This window comes from Sabethes cyaneus, chromosome 3 (assembly GCF_943734655.1).
Source record: "Sabethes cyaneus chromosome 3, idSabCyanKW18_F2, whole genome shotgun sequence".
NCBI classification, from domain to species: domain Eukaryota; kingdom Metazoa; phylum Arthropoda; class Insecta; order Diptera; family Culicidae; genus Sabethes; species Sabethes cyaneus.
In genome coordinates, this window is record NC_071355.1 from 105,141,048 (window position 1) to 105,160,716 (window position 19,669).

Consider the following 19,669-nt stretch of genomic DNA (forward strand, 5'->3'; position numbering starts at 1 on the left):
AGTAGTAGTAGTAGTAGTAGTAGTAGTAGTAGTAGTAGTAGTAGTAGTAGTAGTAGTAGTAGTAGTAGTAGTAGTAGTAGTAGTAGTAGTAGTAGTAGTAGTAGTAGTAGTAGTAGTAGTAGTAGTAGTAGTAGTAGTAGTAGTAGTAGTAGTAGTAGTAGTAGTAGTAGTAGTAGTAGTAGTAGTAGTAGTAGTAGTAGTAGTAGTAGTAGTAGTAGTAGTAGTAGTAGTAGTAGTAGTAGTAGTAGTAGTAGTAGTAGTAGTAGTAGTAGTAGTAGTAGTAGTAGTAGTAGTAGTAGTAGTAGTAGTAGTAGTAGTAGTAGTAGTAGTAGTAGTAGTAGTAGTAGTAGTAGTAGTAGTAGTAGTAGTAGTAGTAGTAGTAGTAGTAGTAGTAGTAGTAGTAGTAGTAGTAGTAGTAGTAGTAGTAGTAGTAGTAGTAGTAGTAGTAGTAGTAGTAGGGGAATCGTCATCAGTTCAACGACTTGCCAGTGTGGAATTCTCCACTATTGGAAAAGGAATGAGCTGTCAAAAGGGATTAACCCACAAGCATGGAACCTTGTGGCGGACGGCCTATTGAGGAAACTCAATGGTCTAGGCTATCCGTCATATGGTTTTGCGGATGATTATCTCATCCTAGTAGTTGGAAAGTGCATAAGCACATTATTTGACTTAATGCAGCAGGCACTACGTGTCGTAGAAACGTGGTGCCGAGAAACTGCACTTTCGGTAAATCCGAGCAAAACATCTATCGTCTTATTTTCAAGACGTAGAAATACCAATGGAGCTCGCGCTCTGCGCTTTTACGATTCGTATGTTGATGTTGTGAACGAAGTGAAGTACGTGGGGTTGATTCTCAACTCCAAGCTTGACTGGTCCACAAATATTGATTTCCGAATTAAAAAAACGTGCATGGCCTTTGGGCAATGTAGACGAGCAATTGGCAACTCTTGGGGGCTTAAACCCAAATACATACACTGGTTATACACGGTCGTTGTCAGACCAATACTGGCGTATGGTTGTCTTGTATGGTGGCAGAGAGGGGAAGTTGTGACTGTCCAGACAAAGCTAAACCATCTTCAAAGGATGTGTTTAATGGCAATGTCTGGTGCATTTACTACAACTCCTACTGCCGCCCTAGAAGCCTGAACCTCTACACTTCCACCTGAAGCAAGAGGCACTAATATGTGCTTATCGACTACACGCGATTGGCCTTTGGCAGTCTGTGGACGGTTCCACTGGTCATACTCGACTGTGGTCGCAAATTGTTGCTGAGGACAAGTTTGCCCTTGCTCCTAGCGATGTAACGCTCATGCGTACTTTCCCGTATAGGACTTTCTCAAGTGACTTTCCTCCTAGAGAGGATTGGATGTCAGGCTACATGGAAAGGAAAATTTCCGACTATGTGGTCTGTTATACCGATGGTTCCTTGTACGAAGGTCGCGCGGGTGCTGGTGTTTACTGCCGTGAGCTGGAATTGGAGGAATCCTATTCGTTGGGTAGTTACTGCACCGTTTTTCAAGCTGAAATCTTTGCAATTATGTGCGGAGCTCAGTTTGCACTTCAGAAAGAACTGATAGGCAAGATTATCTACTTCTGTTCTGACAGTCAAGCCGCTATAAAAGCCCTTTGTGCGGCTAATTCTAAATCTAAAACAGTCATCGCCTGCCACACCCAATTAGAAGAACTAAGCATTCTAAATGCCGTTCATCTGGTTTGGGTTCCTGGCCATTCTGGTATAACCGGAAATGAATGGGCTGATGAACTAGCAAGATCTGGAGCAGAAAAGTCGGTTTTCGGACCGGAACCTGCTTTACCAATTGCGGCATGTTGGATAAAACAAAAGATTCGATCTTGGTTTTCATCTGAACATGTACGTTATTGGGAAAATCTTGAAACTTGTCGTCATACGAAAAGTTTCATTGTTAAGCCTTGTGAGAAGGTTGCGAAATTTCTTTTGCAACACTCAAAGGTAAATTGCAGTATTCTTGTCAGATCACTGACTGGTCACTGCAGACTAAATTATCATATGGCTACGATTCAGCGAGCTGAATCGTTTCATTGTAATTTATGTGAATCCGACTACGGTACACCATATCACGTAATTTGCAACTGTCCTGCAGTAGCACAATTGCGTCATAGGATCTTTGGATCCTACGTCTTAAATGAATCGGATTTTAGGAAACTAAAATTACGAGACATTTTGATGTTCCTTACCGAAAGCGGTATTGAGCTATAAGCTCTTATTTATCATGAGTATACACCCCAGGGGGTGTACTTTTGATAAGTTAACTACCAAGGATTGCAGTATCCCCTCGGGGGTACAAAAATCTCTCGGTATATATATGTTTGTGTTTGTCCAAATTCCTCATCCACCCCTTCCTATTCCTCCTGTTTTCCTTCCCGTCCTCATCAGGTAAATGATGACACGGGCAAGATGGGCAAGGCACAAATCTTCCACATGATTGTGAGGAACGTGCTGCTCGAGCCAAAGATGCTGATACCTGATACCTGAACCCACAAGCAGAGACGCTTGTATACAATTCATGGTTATAAGAATCTCAGGAATCGCAGGAGAACCCTTCCATGTAAAAATCAATTCCACTGTACCATTCTAGGCCCAATTTCTAGTATACCGTGTTGACTCACGAGTATTGAACATTCGGTTTTGTTCTTTCTGTCATTTTAAGACGCTCAGCAATAATTTTAATTATTCCAAATATTGTTTGTGAAAGTTAATTTGTAAGCCTAAACAGCGCCTATTTTCGTTTGCTGTAGTTGATCGTCTAAGAATATCAATATACGTTACAAACCTTTTGAGAATAGAATTATTGATCACCAAATATATTTTAATTGCTGCTGAGATATATTCAATAGAGCAATGCTCTATTTAACACCCACAAACACTTATTAAAGCAAAGCCATGAGTTTATACCGTCTTTAGACATTACCCTTCTTTATCGACAGACTTTGCAGCCAGCTGTTAGAGTACAGAAAAATTACGGGGCCAGTGCAACGATCCTACTGACTATCTAGCAAGCACCGCCCAACCGAGATTCGAACATATGACGACTGGCTTGTTAGACCATCATCGTACCTCGAAGCTAACTGGGCGAGACAAACACTTATTAGGCTTATACAAATTTGAACAAAAGTTTACGTCCTGGTCTCAAAATATTGTTGGGGGGCAAGAAAAAAAAATAACGTAAAAATTTTAAAAAATTTGATGAAAACCGTGTTTATTTTTCCATATTAGGCCATTACAAATATTTAAAAAAGTTTTTGTCCCTTTGGTGTTGGACCACTGAAGGGGGGGGGGATGGTGGTGCGAAAAAAAAGAGAATTTTTTAATCGAGCAAAAAAATATGGATTTTAGGCATTTTTACTTAAAGTTAACTATTTTTAACTATTTAACTTAAACGTGAAAACCAAATCTATCCTTGCTTTTAATAAATGCGTTGTTATTTTTCATGCAAAAATCTACCAACAAAAAAACAAAAATGAAAGAAATTTTTTTGGCCGAGTTTCGGAAATTCCACTGTTTGAACTTCCATTTCTATTTTGTGCTAGAAGCGTTAACTCAACTCGTCCTACACTCATTTTTCGGGTGTTTTAGGCTGTAGAGCCCACAGACAATTGGTTTTATAAAAAAATGTAAATGTAACTGTAAAAATGCCACAAACGTACGTACAACTTGAATTTTGCTTTGAATTTGCGTGTTACTCTGTTAATTACCTCGTATTTTAGAATACTCTAAATCCGTGTCACTTACTAGTTCAGATCTCGGTAACCACAAAAATAGTATCGTAATCAATTTGTGAAAATGGCAGTTTAGGTCCCTACAGTTTTTTTTTTACTTGGAACGCAAATGCTGTGTTATCGACATGTATAAAAAAAATCTCTAAAACTATTCAAGTTTGAAACCGCTCCCAATCGTAAAAGCTCCCAAGTCTTTGGCATCTTCAATTCCTTCTGGCAGGTATGACCTTGACTTAAAGGCGTAGCCAGCAGAAATGGTTCCTGTGTGTGTGTGTGTGTGTGTGTGTGTGTGTGTGTGTGTGTGTGTGTGTGTGTGTGTGTGTGTGTGTGTGTGTGTGTGTGTGTGTGTGTGTGTGTGTGTGTGTGTGTGTGTGTGTGTGTGTGTGTGTGTGTGTGTGTGTGTGTGTGTGTGTGTGTGTGTGTGTGTGTGTGTGTGTGTGTGTGTGTGTGTGTGTGTGTGTGTGTGTGTGTGTGTGTGTGTGTGTGTGTGTGTGTGTGTGTGTGTGTGTGTGTGTGTGTGTGTGTGTGTGTGTGTGTGTGTGTGTGTGTGTGTGTGTGTGTGTGTGTGTGTGTGTGTGTGTGTGTGTGTGTGTGTGTGTGTGTGTGTGTGTGTGTGTGTGTGTGTGTGTGTGTGTGTGTGTGTGTGTGTGTGTGTGTGTGTGTGTGTGTGTGTGTGTGTGTGTGTGTGTGTGTGTGTGTGTGTGTGTGTGTGTGTGTGTGTGTGTGTGTGTGTGTGTGTGTGTGTGTGTGTGTGTGTGTGTGTGTGTGTGTGTGTGTGTGTGTGTGTGTGTGTGTGTGGAATATATCGCTATAAAGGGGGGCTCTGTCCTCTGTAGCCGCAAGGTTACCGAGTCTGCTTGGACAAGCGAATGGTCATGGGTTCGAATCTTAGTAGAATCAGGCCATTCGATGTCAAAGTGACTTTAGCATGGGTTTATTCTCAGGCCCATCACCACCCTTCCTTCATGATGAATTCTATGTTATCCTGAAACGGACTATTGACAGTGCAAAAATGAGACCCTTATTTGCGCCAGGGCTCTAATTGGGGACAGCGCTGTCATGTGGAACGACGTGGGTAAAGTAGAGAAAAGCATTGAGGGAAGGGTATTACCAATTACACACAAGCACGCATAAAATTCAATAAGCATGTCGCTCACTCAATAGCGATTAATGCAAAAATAAATGCAGTGCGGGTTATACAGCAAACACCCGGGCGATATCACAATCAGGGCCCTTCAATTGCATAGCGTCACTTAACAATGAAGCAGTGAAGCTTCGGTTTCAACAGAAGCAGCACCGCTTCGGTTTCCAACTGGCTTAAGTCAGCGTCAGTGAAACGGGTTTCACTTCATCGTGACTATCGGTTTTAACTTTTCATTTGTACTTTTCTATCAAACATTCAGAAGAAGGCCAGCAACTTTGAATGCAAATGAATTGAATTTGAGTAATATTTCCTGCAATGCAACGCATATTATAGTTAACCTACTCAATGTCGACAAATCGTTCCTGACTTTCTGTCGCCGTCAATTGAAACAGTCACCAACTTTAACTGAAGCTTGCTTGAAACGTTCTATTCAACAAATGAAGCAAGTCACTTCATGTATGAAGCGAAGGTAAGAGAAAATCAGTTTCATTTATTTGTTTCGACGATGCCGGGCCCTGATCACAATAGATCAAACAATACTGATCGCAGTGATGAGTCCATACAGGAAAAAAAATCGCTATAAAATAATATTGTTATAAATTACGTGACACGATTTTCTCCGGAACCACTCGGCCGATTTCAACGATCTTAGTACCAAATGAAAGCTCTTGCTATTGCTAACTTTTCACCAAGTTTTATTGAAAACAAACAAGCAGTTAAAAAGTGACCCTTAAAAAACCAGTTTTGACAAGGTACAAATGAACGCCTGTTTCTCAGAGGTGGCCAAACCAATTTATGCGCTATTAATCTATTATCTATTAATGTAGAATATCGAACCAATCAACGAACGACGTTAAGATGTCAGAGATAAAAGTAACTTTAGTAACATCGCCCGGTATTGCCAGTGAGCCAAGGAATATGAACTCGTCGACTACCTCGAACTCATCCCCGTCGATTACCACGGTACTGCCCAAGCGGCACCGACCCTGTCGCGCTCGCTCGGTCCCGCCCGCCAGCATATACTTCGTTTTAAACGTATTTATCTTCAATCCAATCTTCTCTGCTTCGCGTTTTAGTCTGGTGTACTGATCTTCCACCGCCTCAAATGTTCTGCCGACAGCATCCACGTCGTTAGCAAAGCAGATAAATGGACTGTATTTATTGAAAATCTTGCCCCGCATTTCGATCGCCGCTCGTCTTATAACACCTTCAAGCGCAATGTTGAATAGCAGGCAGGAAAGGCTCCCTTGTCCCCTGTCCCCTGTGAGATTCGAATGAGTCCGACAATCCACCCGACATTCTCACACAGCACTGGATCCCATCCATCGTAGCCATGATAAGTCTAGTAATCTTTCCCGGAAAGCCGTTTTCGTCCAAAATTTTCTATAGCTCTTGTCGGTTTACGCTATCATATGTGGCTTTGAAATCGATGAATAGGTGATGCGTGTGGACTCGGAATTCGCTGCACTTCTGGAGGATCTGCCGTAGGGTGAAGATTTCGTCCGTTGTAGACCGACCCTCCATGAAGCCGACCTGGTAACTTCCCACAAATCTATTGGCTATTGGCGATATTCGATGTAAGATGACTTGGGACAGCCCTTTGTAGGCGGCATTCAGGATAGTGATCGCTCGATAATTCTCACAATCCAGCTTATCACCTTTTACCTTTGTTATAGTATATAACAAAGGTTTAGAAATTGGTCGAAAAACATGAAACTGATCCGACGAATCACATATACCAATCGATAGAGCTCGACGAACTGTGCAATGGCTGTGTGTGTGTGCAGCTAATTTTCTATCGCCTGTTTCTCGGATATGGCTGAACCGATTTATGCGTTATTAGTCTCATTTGAAAGGTATTATTGCCTAGTATATCACTATTGAACTGCTTCGTGGTCCGATGTTTCGTTTAAAAGTTATAAGCAAAAATGTGAAAACTACCTGACACGATTTTCTCCGGAACCACACAACCGATTTCAATGATCTTAGTACCAAATGAAAGCTCTTGCTAAATCATAAAAATTTTCAAGAAGTTTTATTGAAAACAAACAAGTAGTTTAAAAGTTATGCTTAAAAACGTGTTTTGACAACGTAATAATTATCGCCTGTTTCTCAGAGATGGCCAAGCCGATTTATGCGCTTTTAGTCTCATGTGAAAGGTAATATAGCCGGATAGATCACTATTGAATGGTTTTTTGATTGGACTTTTAATTTGAAAGTTATGAGCAATTGAAGTTACACGTCAAAATTTACAATACTTTATAGCGATTTTAACCAAGATAATTTATCTTGTTTCAATTGTTTTATTATTAAACGAGAGGTCTTAACACTGCAAATGTATTTACCAAATTTCATAAGGATTGGTTCTACTGGTCAAAAGATATTTTAAAATGATTGATGAAATTTATTCAAGAAAACCTTAATGACCAAACCTTTAATGGGACCAAACCTCAAAAACAGAATAATATAGTAAAAATGTATAATTTTTCAACGGGTGTTTCTTTGCAGCAGTTAATTAATAAAATATAGCACATTTCCTTACACTTTTAGGGTGACCGTGAATCCGCTTAGAAGGGTGACACAAATTTTTATTTTTGAAACGCGTCCAAAAAAATAGCGCCTTCACAAAAATTGTAGAACACACTAAAATAAGCAACTTTGTTATAAATAGTAACTATCTATCTCTTACTGGTTGCGAAATTTAATGATTTGTTTAAAGAAACCAGTTTAAATTCAAGCAAAGCAAAGTCATGGGTGTAAACGTCCTTCAGAACTTAACCCTTCTTTATCGACAGACTTCGCAGCCGGTTATTAGAGTACAGGAAAATTACGGGCTAGGGCAAAGATCCTATTAACTCTGTAACGGCACCGATCAGTCGAGATTCGAACATACGACGATTGGCTTGTTAGGCTAGCAGTGTACCCCGAGACAAACAGCCACGTTAAAATCAGTTCTGCTCAAAAATTCTGTACACGCTGTTTTCATTGCTTTCATATGTTTTATAAAGTTATTTAGTAGGTTAAAATACACACTGAAGATTGTTTATCGCTAGGATGCATATGGATGATAACTAGCGCAGCATTAACAAACAGTTGAAGTTCCGAAGACGTGTCGATATCTGTATGATCATTTCCAGCTCAAAACGCTTAAAAAGGCATTTTTTTCTCGACTATTTTCGATTGGAATTGGAATTTGAATGTGAATATAGTTTCTTTCTAATCCTAAGATTTGACGAGCAATATTTCGAAAGTCCAATGTGCAAATGAGATTCCTTTTGCGCCTCCTCTCTTACGCTTATTACGGCGGTATAAATGCACTTGAATGCATCTATTTTGCATGGAACGGTTGCCGGTGTTATTGGAAAGCTAAAATCCTTTAGAAAAATTGGGTTGAAATGCATTTTTGTCTCCGTAATAAGCATAAGAGAGGAGACGCATAGAGAATCTCTCATTTACACATTGAACCTTTTGACATGTTGGTCGAGATTTCCACGTTTATCTGTAAGTAAAAAATAAATAGTAAGTAAAAAATAGGTTTGACAAAACGGGTCTTTTCTTTTAAAAAGGAGGTACTGCCATTAATCGTGGGGGATATCAATCGGCACCAAATTTAAGATGTTTGCTTTCTGACCTATGATGAACAATCTGACAAAATTTGGTTCGAATTCGTGAAGGTCGATTACACGGTTATCGGATACTTTGCATATGTTAACTTTAATAGATAATTTTTAGATTTCACATCTGAATAACTTGAGAATGGTTGGGCCTGGAAACAGCTTATTTAAGACTTTAGTTCAAAGTGATGTGTATAGAATTTGACTCTGACTCTGTAAAAATAATATTTGACCTGGAAATGCCCATTTCAAATGACATATAAGCTGGTATAACAGAGGTTCCTTTCACCACTAGGTGGATTAAATCGGGTTTTTGTAGATATGGCAGATAAACCCGTCTTTTCACTCCTCCGGTAGTCGTTCTGTATCCCAAATCTTGACAATCAGTAAATGCAAGCAGCCGGCCAACTTGTCCGGGCCCATTTTAATAAGTTCCGCTCCAATGCTATCCTTTCCCGCTGCCTTGTTGTTCTTCAGCCACTGGCTAGCTTCTTTAACTTCCCTTATCGATGGAGGTGGCACATCTTCGTTACTTGCTACACCAATGTGGTCACTTCCTCCGCTATCATGGTCTTCCGCCTATACGCCATTCAGGTGTTCATCGTAGTGTTGCTTCCACCTTTCGATCACCGCACGGTCGTCAGTCAAGATACCTCCATCTTTATCTCTGCACATTTCGGCCCGCGGCACAAAGCCTTTGCGAGATTCGTTGAGTCTCTGATAGAACTTAAAAATAAGAAAACTTATCCAAAAAAACTTAACAAAAAACTTCAGTCTGATAGAACTTCCGTGTGTCGTGAAAGCGGCACAGCTGCTCGAGTTCTTCGCACTCCTTCTCCTCTTGGTGGCGCTTATTCTCCCTGGAGAATTGGGTTTCCAGACTCCGCTTCTGTTTGTATCGCTCCACATTCTGACGGGAGGCTCTTCGCAATATTTGTACCCACGCTGCGTTCTTCTCAGCCAATATCTGCTGGCATTCTTCGTCAAACCATTCGTTACGTCGATTCGGTGCCACACGGCCTAGGACGTTCACCGCTACGCTGTTAATGGCTGTTTTCACGGCATTCCATCAGTCCTCAAGAGGGGCTTCATCCAGCTCACCCTATTCCGGCAGCGCGGTTTCGAGAGATAACGCGTAGCTTTCGGTGACATCCAGTTGCTTCAGTTGCGCTAGATTATACAATGGCGGGCGCCGGTATCGTAAGTTGTTCAAAACAGATTTTTTGACGTACCCTTACCATCACTAGGTAGTGATCCGAATCGGTGTTAGCGCCCGGATAGGTTCCGACGTCGATAATTTCTGAAAAGTGCCGACCATCTATCAGAACGTAGTCGATTTGTGATTCTGTCTGGTTGGGTGATCTGCAGGTGTACCGATGGTAGAGGTTATGCTGGAAGTAGGTACTACGTATGGCCATGTTCTTGGAGGCGGTGAAGTCGACAAGTCTTAGGCCGTTTTCGCTCGTTTGCGGCTGTGCGCTGAACCGTCCAATCACCGGTTTGAATCCCTCCTCCTGACCAACCTGAGCATTACAGTCCCCGATGACAATTTTGACATCATGTCTTGAGCAGCGGTCGTATTCACGCTCCAACTGCGCGTAAAATTCGTCTTTGTCATCTTCGGTACTTCCGAGGTGAGGGCTGTGCACGTTAATTATGCTTATGTCTGCATATTCGGGGGCTGATCGGCCATCACCTGATTATCCGCTTCTGCATCTCGCCCATCACTATAAAAGATGCGCCCAGCTCGTGTGTATTGCCGCAGCTCTGGTAGATGACCATCTTTATACTTACGTACCATCGTTCCTTTCCAGCATACATCCTGCAGCGCTTCGATGTCGAACTTGCGGCTCTTCACTTCTTTAGAAACCACGTGGATACTTCCGAGGAAATTTAGAACCGACAGTTCCATGTTCCTAATTTCCAATCGTTAGTCAGCTTTCGTCGCCTGGGTCTTTGCCGATTGTCCCGATTAGAGTTATTATTACTTGCGAAGTCCATTGCTTTGATTTTTTAGTGGTTCAGGCTTGCAACGCTTGCAACCAACCCCACTGTATCGCCGGAGGGCCAGCGTAGCTCGAAGGAGCCCTCCTCCCCTGTCAGCATACGACCTTGGCTTCCAGCGGGGTTGGTTACCCGATCTCCACCGAGGTTGCTCGTATCCCGGCTTAGGCTATCACGAGGAGGTAGGGGTAGGAGTTGCTGGGTAAGAGGCTATGGACCTGAGGTATATTTTATGTCCAGTGCGCAATGCACCGATGGTACGCATTACCCAGCCGTTTACCAGCCTTCGATGAACAATGCTGTGAACTCTATCGCTGTGTTACAGTGGAACTGTAAATTCGCCCTTTTCAAACAATTATTAAATATTTCCAACTGTGACGTATTCGCGCTCTGTGAAACATTTTTCAATTCAAGTAATGATCTCAACTTCTACGTCACCTGGACGTCACCCGACGAAATCGAGGATCACATGGCACGTAGGAGTATTTGAGCTGAAAAGTTGGTCAAAAGTATTGTTAATCATTTTTAGTAGAGTAAACAAGCGGTAATGAGTGAAAAATAGTATCATTAGTGCTATGAAGCAATTTTTTATGGAATTATGTTTGTATCTACCTAGTAGTGTAGCACAACTTTTCTGATATTGCTTTTACTGATAGTTGAAGAATGGAAACTTTTTTAGAAATTGTGAGAATAAAGGGAGAGATATACATGAGAGAGAGGTAAGAGAGAGAGAGAGAGAGAGAGAGAGAGAGAGAGAGAGAGGTGAGAGGGAGAGAGGTGAGAAAGACAGGTGTGTATTAGAAAGAGAGGTGAGAAATAGAGGTGTGTGGAGAGTTGTGGAGAGAGAGAGAGAGGTGAGATCTACAACTTCTCTCTCAGTCTATTATTGAATCCCTTCGATGGGTGACCCTCCGGAAATTATCACAGGAAAACCTAATCCAGATCCAGGATGTACTTATTCTTCTTACAAAACAAACCTTTTGAATGATAACACGCTTATCGAATGATTTGCGTAATGAAGAGACTCAAAGCATGCGCAAATTTGATAGAAATTAAAGGAATTTGGCAAATTTCTCTTTTAATATCTTAAATTTCTTGTTCAATTACTTTATAGAGCATTCCTCTGGTGTCTCACAAGCACAATGACATAAAATTTATCTCTCAAATGCTCGAAATTTCATAAAAGTATAATTATCATAAGAAAAATGCTGCAAAATTGAATATTTCATCATTTAGTAAAAAGTTTTTATTTCCTGAAATTGCAAAAATTTCACTCACAACGCTCTTCCTGGGACTCTAAGCTATCAAATGGCATCAAAGATTGTGATGAGAAAAGGTGAGAACATAAACAAATATTACTTTAAAGTAGCAACATATTTGTGCTAATTTGCTATAATAAATACTGCTCGCTTGTCATCATTATATTTATTGAAATCTAAAGTCTATATCAACAAATAATTGTAAAATCTTTGAGTTTCAAAAGCCTTTTTACAGCTGGTCGATAGGATATATATATAGCCTTAGAAATGTGAAAGGCAACGTCCTTACCTACATGAGCGAAAATATGTGGCCCTTTTTACTCGAAGTTTGACAGCTCTATGCAAGATGTAAACAAGACAAAAGGTTTCAAAATTAACCTTACATTGTGTGATAGGTATCTGGGAAGACAACGAAGTTTAATTGGAGGGGATTGAACGAGTTTCAACTTTCTTCATTTTGACCAGCTTTTTGGTTCAAATACTCCTCTGTGCATGGTGGAGAAGTACTACAAGGGATCAAGAAGTGCTACTCGTTCTTCCGATTAGACCTCTCCTCGTTCTCGAATATTAAAGTCGTTGCCATTCATGCTAGAATAAAAAGAAAAGACCTTTGTGTCGCTTCGATATATATCCATCCATCGGTGCGGATTGAGCAGAAGCAATTTTTGGATATAGCAGAATTGCTTTCCGCACCTTTGCTAATTTTGGAAGATTTCAATTCCCATTGCACTCAATTCGCTATGACGGCACCGCACGACCTCTTTTCCACTTACAGAACTGCCCATAGCTGAATGCGTGAAAAATATTTCCGACATATTTCTGTCTTTTGCACTCTTTAACAAATCGCTATTCTGCTTCACGCAAACCTGAAACTAATATAGGTGTCTTCACTGCGGCGCCGTCATAGCGAATGGGAGTTGCTATACGACGAAAACCGATTCTCCCTAATTAATAACCTGATTGACGACTTCGATATGGCACTTTTAAACACTGGGGGTCTCTTTGTTCAACAGCGTGTGGAAGGTAATTAATGATCCCCACGGTAGTGATCATTTGCCAATCCTTATATCAATTACTAATAGTTACCCGCCCGTGCATTCAATCAATGTTACATATGACCTCACACGCAATATCAACTGGAGACGCTACGCGGCCGTAATCTCAGAAAACATCAAATCGCCCGATGAACTTTCTCCGGAGGAATAATGCAACTTTATTACTGGCTTGATTCACGACGCCACGACTCAAGTGCAGACGAAACCGATGCACAAGAAAACGTTCAACCGGCCGACTTCCACCATCTGGTGAGACAAAGAGTGCTCGGAACTGTACGCGCAAAAGTTCTTGGCGTATAAGGACTTCCGATAGATCTGCTTAGGAAGTACGAGGTACTTGAGAGACAGATGAAGCCTAATGAAAGCGAAAAAACGCGGGTAATGGGGAGTTGCCATTTTCACAGATTTTTCTGTAAAATCACAGATTTTTACGTCATTTTAAAGCACAGAATCTGTGATCACAGATGACAGATAGTTTTGAAAATCACAGATTTTCACAAATATGCTACATGTTGAAGAATAGTTTATCAATTTTATCAGTGGAAGCGAAATGGTACACAAAATCGGGAGGTAAAGTTACAAAACCGAAATTTCTGCACATCAAAATCAAAATTTACGAAGCATATGAATGATATTGAATGAACCATATGGTTCAAAAACATTAAAATGCTAGTTTTTCTTCATGGGAGCATATAGCAGCAGATTTTTTCTATAGTTTTACAAATTTTCACAGATTTTTAAGCCAGAAACACAGATTTCAAAATGGCAACTCATTGGCGCCGGTTCGTGAGCGGATTGTCGAGAGAAACAGCAAGGAGTACTCTTTGGAGCACCGCTCGACGTATGCGGAACCGTAACGTTACAAACGAAAGTGCGGAATACTCTAACCGATGGATTCTCGACTTTTCCAAGAAGGTCTGTCCGGACTCTGTCTCGGCTCAGAGATCTTTTCGCGACGCGTTCCCTTCGACTGCAAATGAACCCCCGTTTACAATGGTAGAATTTTCTATAGCTCTTCTCTCTTGCAACAATACTGCTCCAGGGTTAGACAGAATCAAATTCAACTTGTTGAAGAATCTGCCTGACCCTGGCAAAAGACGCTTGTTGAATCTGTTCAATAAGTTTCTCGAGCTGAATATTGTTCCGCAGGACTGGAGGCAGGTGAAAGTCATCGCCATTCAGAAACCCGGGAAACCAGCCTCCGATCATAATTTTTATAGGCCGGTTGCGATGCTTTCCTGTATTCGAAAGTTAATGGAGAAAATGATCCTCCTTCGCGTAGATAAATGGGTCGAAGAGAATGACTTACTTTCAAATACCCAATTTGGCTTCCGCAGGGGTAAAGGCACAAACGATTGCTTAGCGTTGCTGTCTATTGAGATTCAACTCGCCTACGCTCAGACGAAGCAAACGGCATCCGTCTTTTTGGACATTAAAGGGTCCTTTGAATCTTTCTCCGTAGAAGTTTTGACCGAGAAACTTTACCTGCAGGGACTCTCACTGCTTATGAATAATTTTTTGCTCAATCTGTTGCCGGAAAAACGCATGAGTTTTACACATGATGATTTGACAACATCTCGAATTAGCTACATGGGTCTTCCCCAGGCCTTATGTCTAAGTCCTCTTCTGTATAACTTTTATCAAATATATTATATTAACGATATAGTTCACTTCGCAAAATCTTATATATATCCAAAGAGACGCAAAAGTAACACCCTCTTGCGGACAAAACGGTGACTAAAAGTTTTTTGTAATAAAAATTTTGAAGCGTGTAACCAATACATAAGAAAAAGCTGCGGTAGATAGAATGTGCTATCTCTAACGCTATGACGTCATTTTTCTAGATTGTAACGTTAGGTATAAAATTTAATTGTGTTACTATCCATACTATGCTGGTTCCCTTGTTCACATATCAAACGACAGAATCCAGCAAAGATTCAGTTACTTAAACGGCATGTTTGTTGTTTAAACAGCAGCAAACCTGAATTAGAAAAGCCATTATACCTGTGAAACGTTAAACACACACTACATTATAATATAAATGAAAAAGAAAATAGTTCAAAATATAAACAAAGGCGCCGGTATCTGTCAATTGACGGCTTGATGATTTGGTGTATGAATGAGTGTAAAAGGGATGATAGCGCTTCTTAGTCGTGAATTAAAGATAGAACTAACAAAACGGCGAACGTAGTAAGCGCTAACAAACCGAGGGAGAGCTGATTTTCTTATGCTGGTCCCTCTCCCGTTTTGTTTACGTTTGCGACTTTCGCCCTTTTGCTAATTCTATCTGGAATTTGCTAAACTCTATACTGAAAGTTGAGTTGTTTCCGATAGACGTGTCGAGTTTACAGTGTACATTGGTACTTTTTATGCCAATATGGCGCTAGTAGTCGTGTCTTCAGGATTGTAGAAGAGTGAACTATATTGTTAATATAATATATTTGCTTTTATGTTAACGATATTGATAGTTGTCTCGAAAAGTCATGCATGTTAAAGCAACCTGCAGATGTTTGCGTCGTTTCCATTACAGGATCTACGGCTAACGATTTGCACGGTCCTTTGCAAGATACTTTGGACAATTTGTTCAATTGGGCGTTAAATTTCAGTCTAGATTTATGACCTTATATTTTGACTACATAGCTCAAGATATCAACACTTCTCAGTACACTCCCATAAATGTCGCATCACTAGATACTTCGAAGTCTGCTCTATTCTTCGACACTACCATGAAAGAAGAAACTTGCAGTATCCTGGATCAATTGCGATCGCAAGAGATTCCCAACATTTTTTTCAATAAATTTAAAATTGTTAGTCGCGATAAGATGTTTTATACTGACGGATCATACCTCGACGAGTCCACTGCCTTGGTGTCTTCAACGAAAACTGTACTGCCTCCATCAAACTCGATGCTCCTGCTTCCGTGTATGTTGCAGAACTTGCTGCAATTCAATACTCCCTTGGGGTCATCGAAACTATGCCCGAAAACCACTACTTCATCTTCACAGATAGTCTCAGTGCCATTGAGGCTCTGCGATCGATGAAGATGGTAAAGCACTTCCTGTATTTCTTGGGGCCCTTCATCAGAGGTCACTCATTAGTTGGCAAACATCATGGAATATAGATGAGTTGGGACGATAGCTACATTCCATCATTCCTAAGGTATCGACGAAAGCATGGTTAAAGGGATTGAATGTAAGTAGAGATTTCATTCGCGTGATGTAGTGTTCAATCACTACACATTAAACACGCATCTCTTTCGTATTGGGCTTGTAGAGAGTAACCACTGTGTTTGTGGCGATGGCTTCCACGACATCGGGCATGTTGTTTGGTCGTGTGCCGAATTCTGTGATGCTAGGTCTAAGCTAACTAATTCTCTTTGGGCCCAAGGAAGACAACCTAACGTCCCTGTACGAGATATTCTGGCTAGCCGAGATCTTCAGTATATGAGCCTCATATACGAATTCCTGAAAAATGTTGACATAAAGATTTAAAAAAAAATCTGCATTTAATTCTCAGATTACACGTCCCACACCCCACTGTAATAATATCATGTAGTGGAGAGAGCAGACATGGCCTGAAGACAGTAAGACGCTATCCAGCACCAAAGAACGCCAATATGCCTGCTATAGGATACCACACACTGCCAATGTATCTGCACTATCGCAAATGATACAAATACAATGAAACCCTTAATCCACCTTTCCTAGCCAACACTCTATATTAATAAAACTGTAAATACCTACTAACCCCAGTAAATCAGGTGTATCGATCATACCTTCTAGATGTAAGCAGTGCACCTCGTGTTCGTGTACTATTTTTATAAAAGCCTTACGGCTCCTCTTAGCTACCGCAAATGAGCCAAATCAAATAAATGAGATATATAAAAAAAATTAAACAAAGTAAGTAAAACACTCTTAACTTGTTCAGCAAGATTGATAACTATATGATGAACGTACCAGAAAAATTTGGAAGAGTGCTTACGGCGCATAGGTAATTCTTATCTAACTCAATAAAAAAGCAACATAACTCAAGATGACTTGATTTGATGTTAAGGTCAGAGCCACCATTCATCCCAATTAAAATCATAACATGCCAATAGTTAGAAAATTCCATGTTTTGAACAGTTCAGTGACATCCTTTTTGCATACATCCAATGCATAGTGAAAAATTGTATATTTGAGTTTAACGAAAACAATCCCACTGCAATTAGGAGTATCTTCGTCAAAAGCGGTACCAAATTTCATAAATATATTGTTTAATCGATTGTTGCTTCAGTCTAATTCGGTTCTTTTAAAACAAGTTGAATTAAAATAGAACAAAATTTAAAGTACATAGAGTCAAAAGTCTGATTGCAAGCACCCCAATTTTCGACGTCGGGAACTTAAAGGTTAAGCACAATAGTCGCCTGTGGCCTGCAGAAGGAATGAAAAAGCTTAGTTGTCGAAAGAAAGTAGATCGAGACTAACGGGATAATTCCTTTGCATAAATTGGGTAATTTAGAAATGTAAACTCGTTGAACTGTGAAAAATCTGCTTATCACTTACGAATGCAGCATAATAATATTGCATTTTATTTTTTCACATTTCACATCTCGAAAATTTTTGAAGGGGGGGGGGGGGGAGTGACATAAACTTTTATTGAAATTCGTATAAGGCTTATTGGTCAAAATTATATCCCATAAAATAATACAAACTATAATTCAAAGTTATTGTATGCATTGACATTCGTCTTTTATTTTTTTCAGGATCCGGAACCACCAAGAACGACAATTAAGAATAAGATATCACATATGCATGTTATTACAAAAGCGGATAATATGTAGTAAATTGAATAAATAATTGTAAAGAAAATTTCTTTCGCAAAATATTAGATTATTTTATCAATAGGGGAGAGTAGTCAACAGTGAGACAACAGGGACAGTGAGTCAACGTGAATAACTTCGCCATAAAGCATTCAAGATTCATGATATTTTCATGGAAGGTGAAGTTTATGAATGTATTTATTTATAATGTCATTTTTGGGGGGTCAAAGTAAACTTTATTGCAAACATTTGCAGGTGACAGCAAACCGCATATTTCATCCAAATAGAATTTACCACATGGCATCACATACCAATGAGAGATAAAAATATAAAAAATATGACAATCGAATTGTTTGCTAACACCACTATTTCACTATTTTTTATAAAACATTCTTATTTGGAACAGTGAGACACACAGACAATGCGCACGCCATGCGATTTTTTTAAAGGGACTAGCCGGTTTTCCAAACAAAAAATGCCCCCGAACCTAATTAAATTATGCAATGATTCAAACAAAGTGCTTGACCTGGGGAGCATTTTGGCAAATTTTCAGATTATTAGACGCCATCTTGAATCAGTAATGGCGGCTAGAGTGAATTTCATTTTTCGCAGTTTACCCCGAAACCAATTATCATAAAAATCTGAAAAAAATCATAGATGTTATGCTCACTGCAGGACAAATTTCCATTGTTTTTTGGAAATTTTTCGATGCGTATATCACAGTAAAAAAAATCGAAAGAGTTTTCAAGAGCATTTTTTTCAGTGTTCCAAAGATAGCGCCGCTAATTTTTCTCTATCAAAAAATTGGTCAATCAAATGTATAAATAATACGTTTTTCTTAGATTTTTCGAAAATGTGGATGGCGGTCAAATTTTCGTTTGAAAAGTTCAATAATAAAATTGCTCTTATATGTAGTTCAGGAATATGTCAATAGGTTATTAACCCAACACACTACTTATACTAATGGTGATTTATGATGGTTGGCAGTGCTTTTGAAATAAGAATTGTATTTGTATTTGAAATTTTGCATAATTTTTACAATTTCACATGTTTCAAACATGACGCCGCAGATTTTTTCATCAATAGATTACAAAATCGATTGTGCGAATTATATATTTCTCAATTTTATTGTAAAATAAATAATAACTTGAAAGATTACATGTTCTAAACTGATAGCGAGCATGTGAGTACTGTAGTATATCAGTGTCCATGTACATATGCAAATTCGCAATGTTTCCTAATGCTCTGATGACCATTTGAATGTAGTGCGAGCTGATTTTTGGTGCAACAGTACCCGCTGAGTTAGTTTTCAGGTACGACACGGGTCTAACAAGCAAGTCGTCGTATGTTCGACTCTCGGCTGGGCGGTGCTGCTAGGGTCAGTGTGATCGTTGTACTAGCCCCGTAGTAGTCCTATGCTCTGATAACCGGCTTCGAAGTCGGTCGATAAAAAAGGGTCAAATCTTAAAGACATTTATACTCAAGATGCTGGTTGGGGACAACAATATGATTGTATATTTTCGGCAGTAGATTGCTGTCGAATTATTGATGCAAAAGACAGTATGTATTGACTAAAAATAGTAGAATACCAAAATTATAGAAAGAAAAAACGAAACTTTTTTCTGGTTAAATTCTACCGGAGTACGAGTATGTATTTTTAACTTGTTTCTAAATTCAGTCTATCAAACCCGATTTAATCCACCTAGTGGTGAAAGGAACCTTTGTTATACCAGCTTATATGTCATTTGAAATGGGCATTTCCAGGTCAAATATTATTTTTAATTTGTATTTGAATTTGTAATTTTTATAAAACTGACAGAGTCAAATTCTATACACATCACTTTGAACTAAAGTCTTAAATAAGCTGTTTCCAGGCCCAACCATTCTCAAGTTATTCAGATGTGAAATCTAAAAATTATCTATTAAAGTTAACATATGCAAAGTATCCGATAATCGTGTAATCGACCTTCACGAATTCGAACCAAATTTTGTCAGATTGTTCATTATAGGTCAGAAAGCAAACATCTTAAATTTGG

General features: G+C 39.6%; 1 protein-coding gene across 2 annotated transcripts in view; it reads left to right on the forward strand.

Moving 5' to 3' along the window:
* LOC128742525 (uncharacterized) overlaps positions 1 to 17,676 on the forward strand; it is a 51,422-nt gene extending 33,746 nt beyond the window's left edge. For both annotated transcript variants that reach the window (XM_053838919.1, XM_053838920.1), the window contains exon 4: positions 17,577 to 17,676. The gene's annotated coding sequence lies outside the window, so the exon portion shown is untranslated. The remainder of the gene's footprint in view (positions 1 to 17,576) is intronic.
* The last annotated feature ends 1,993 nt before the right edge of the window (positions 17,677 to 19,669 follow it).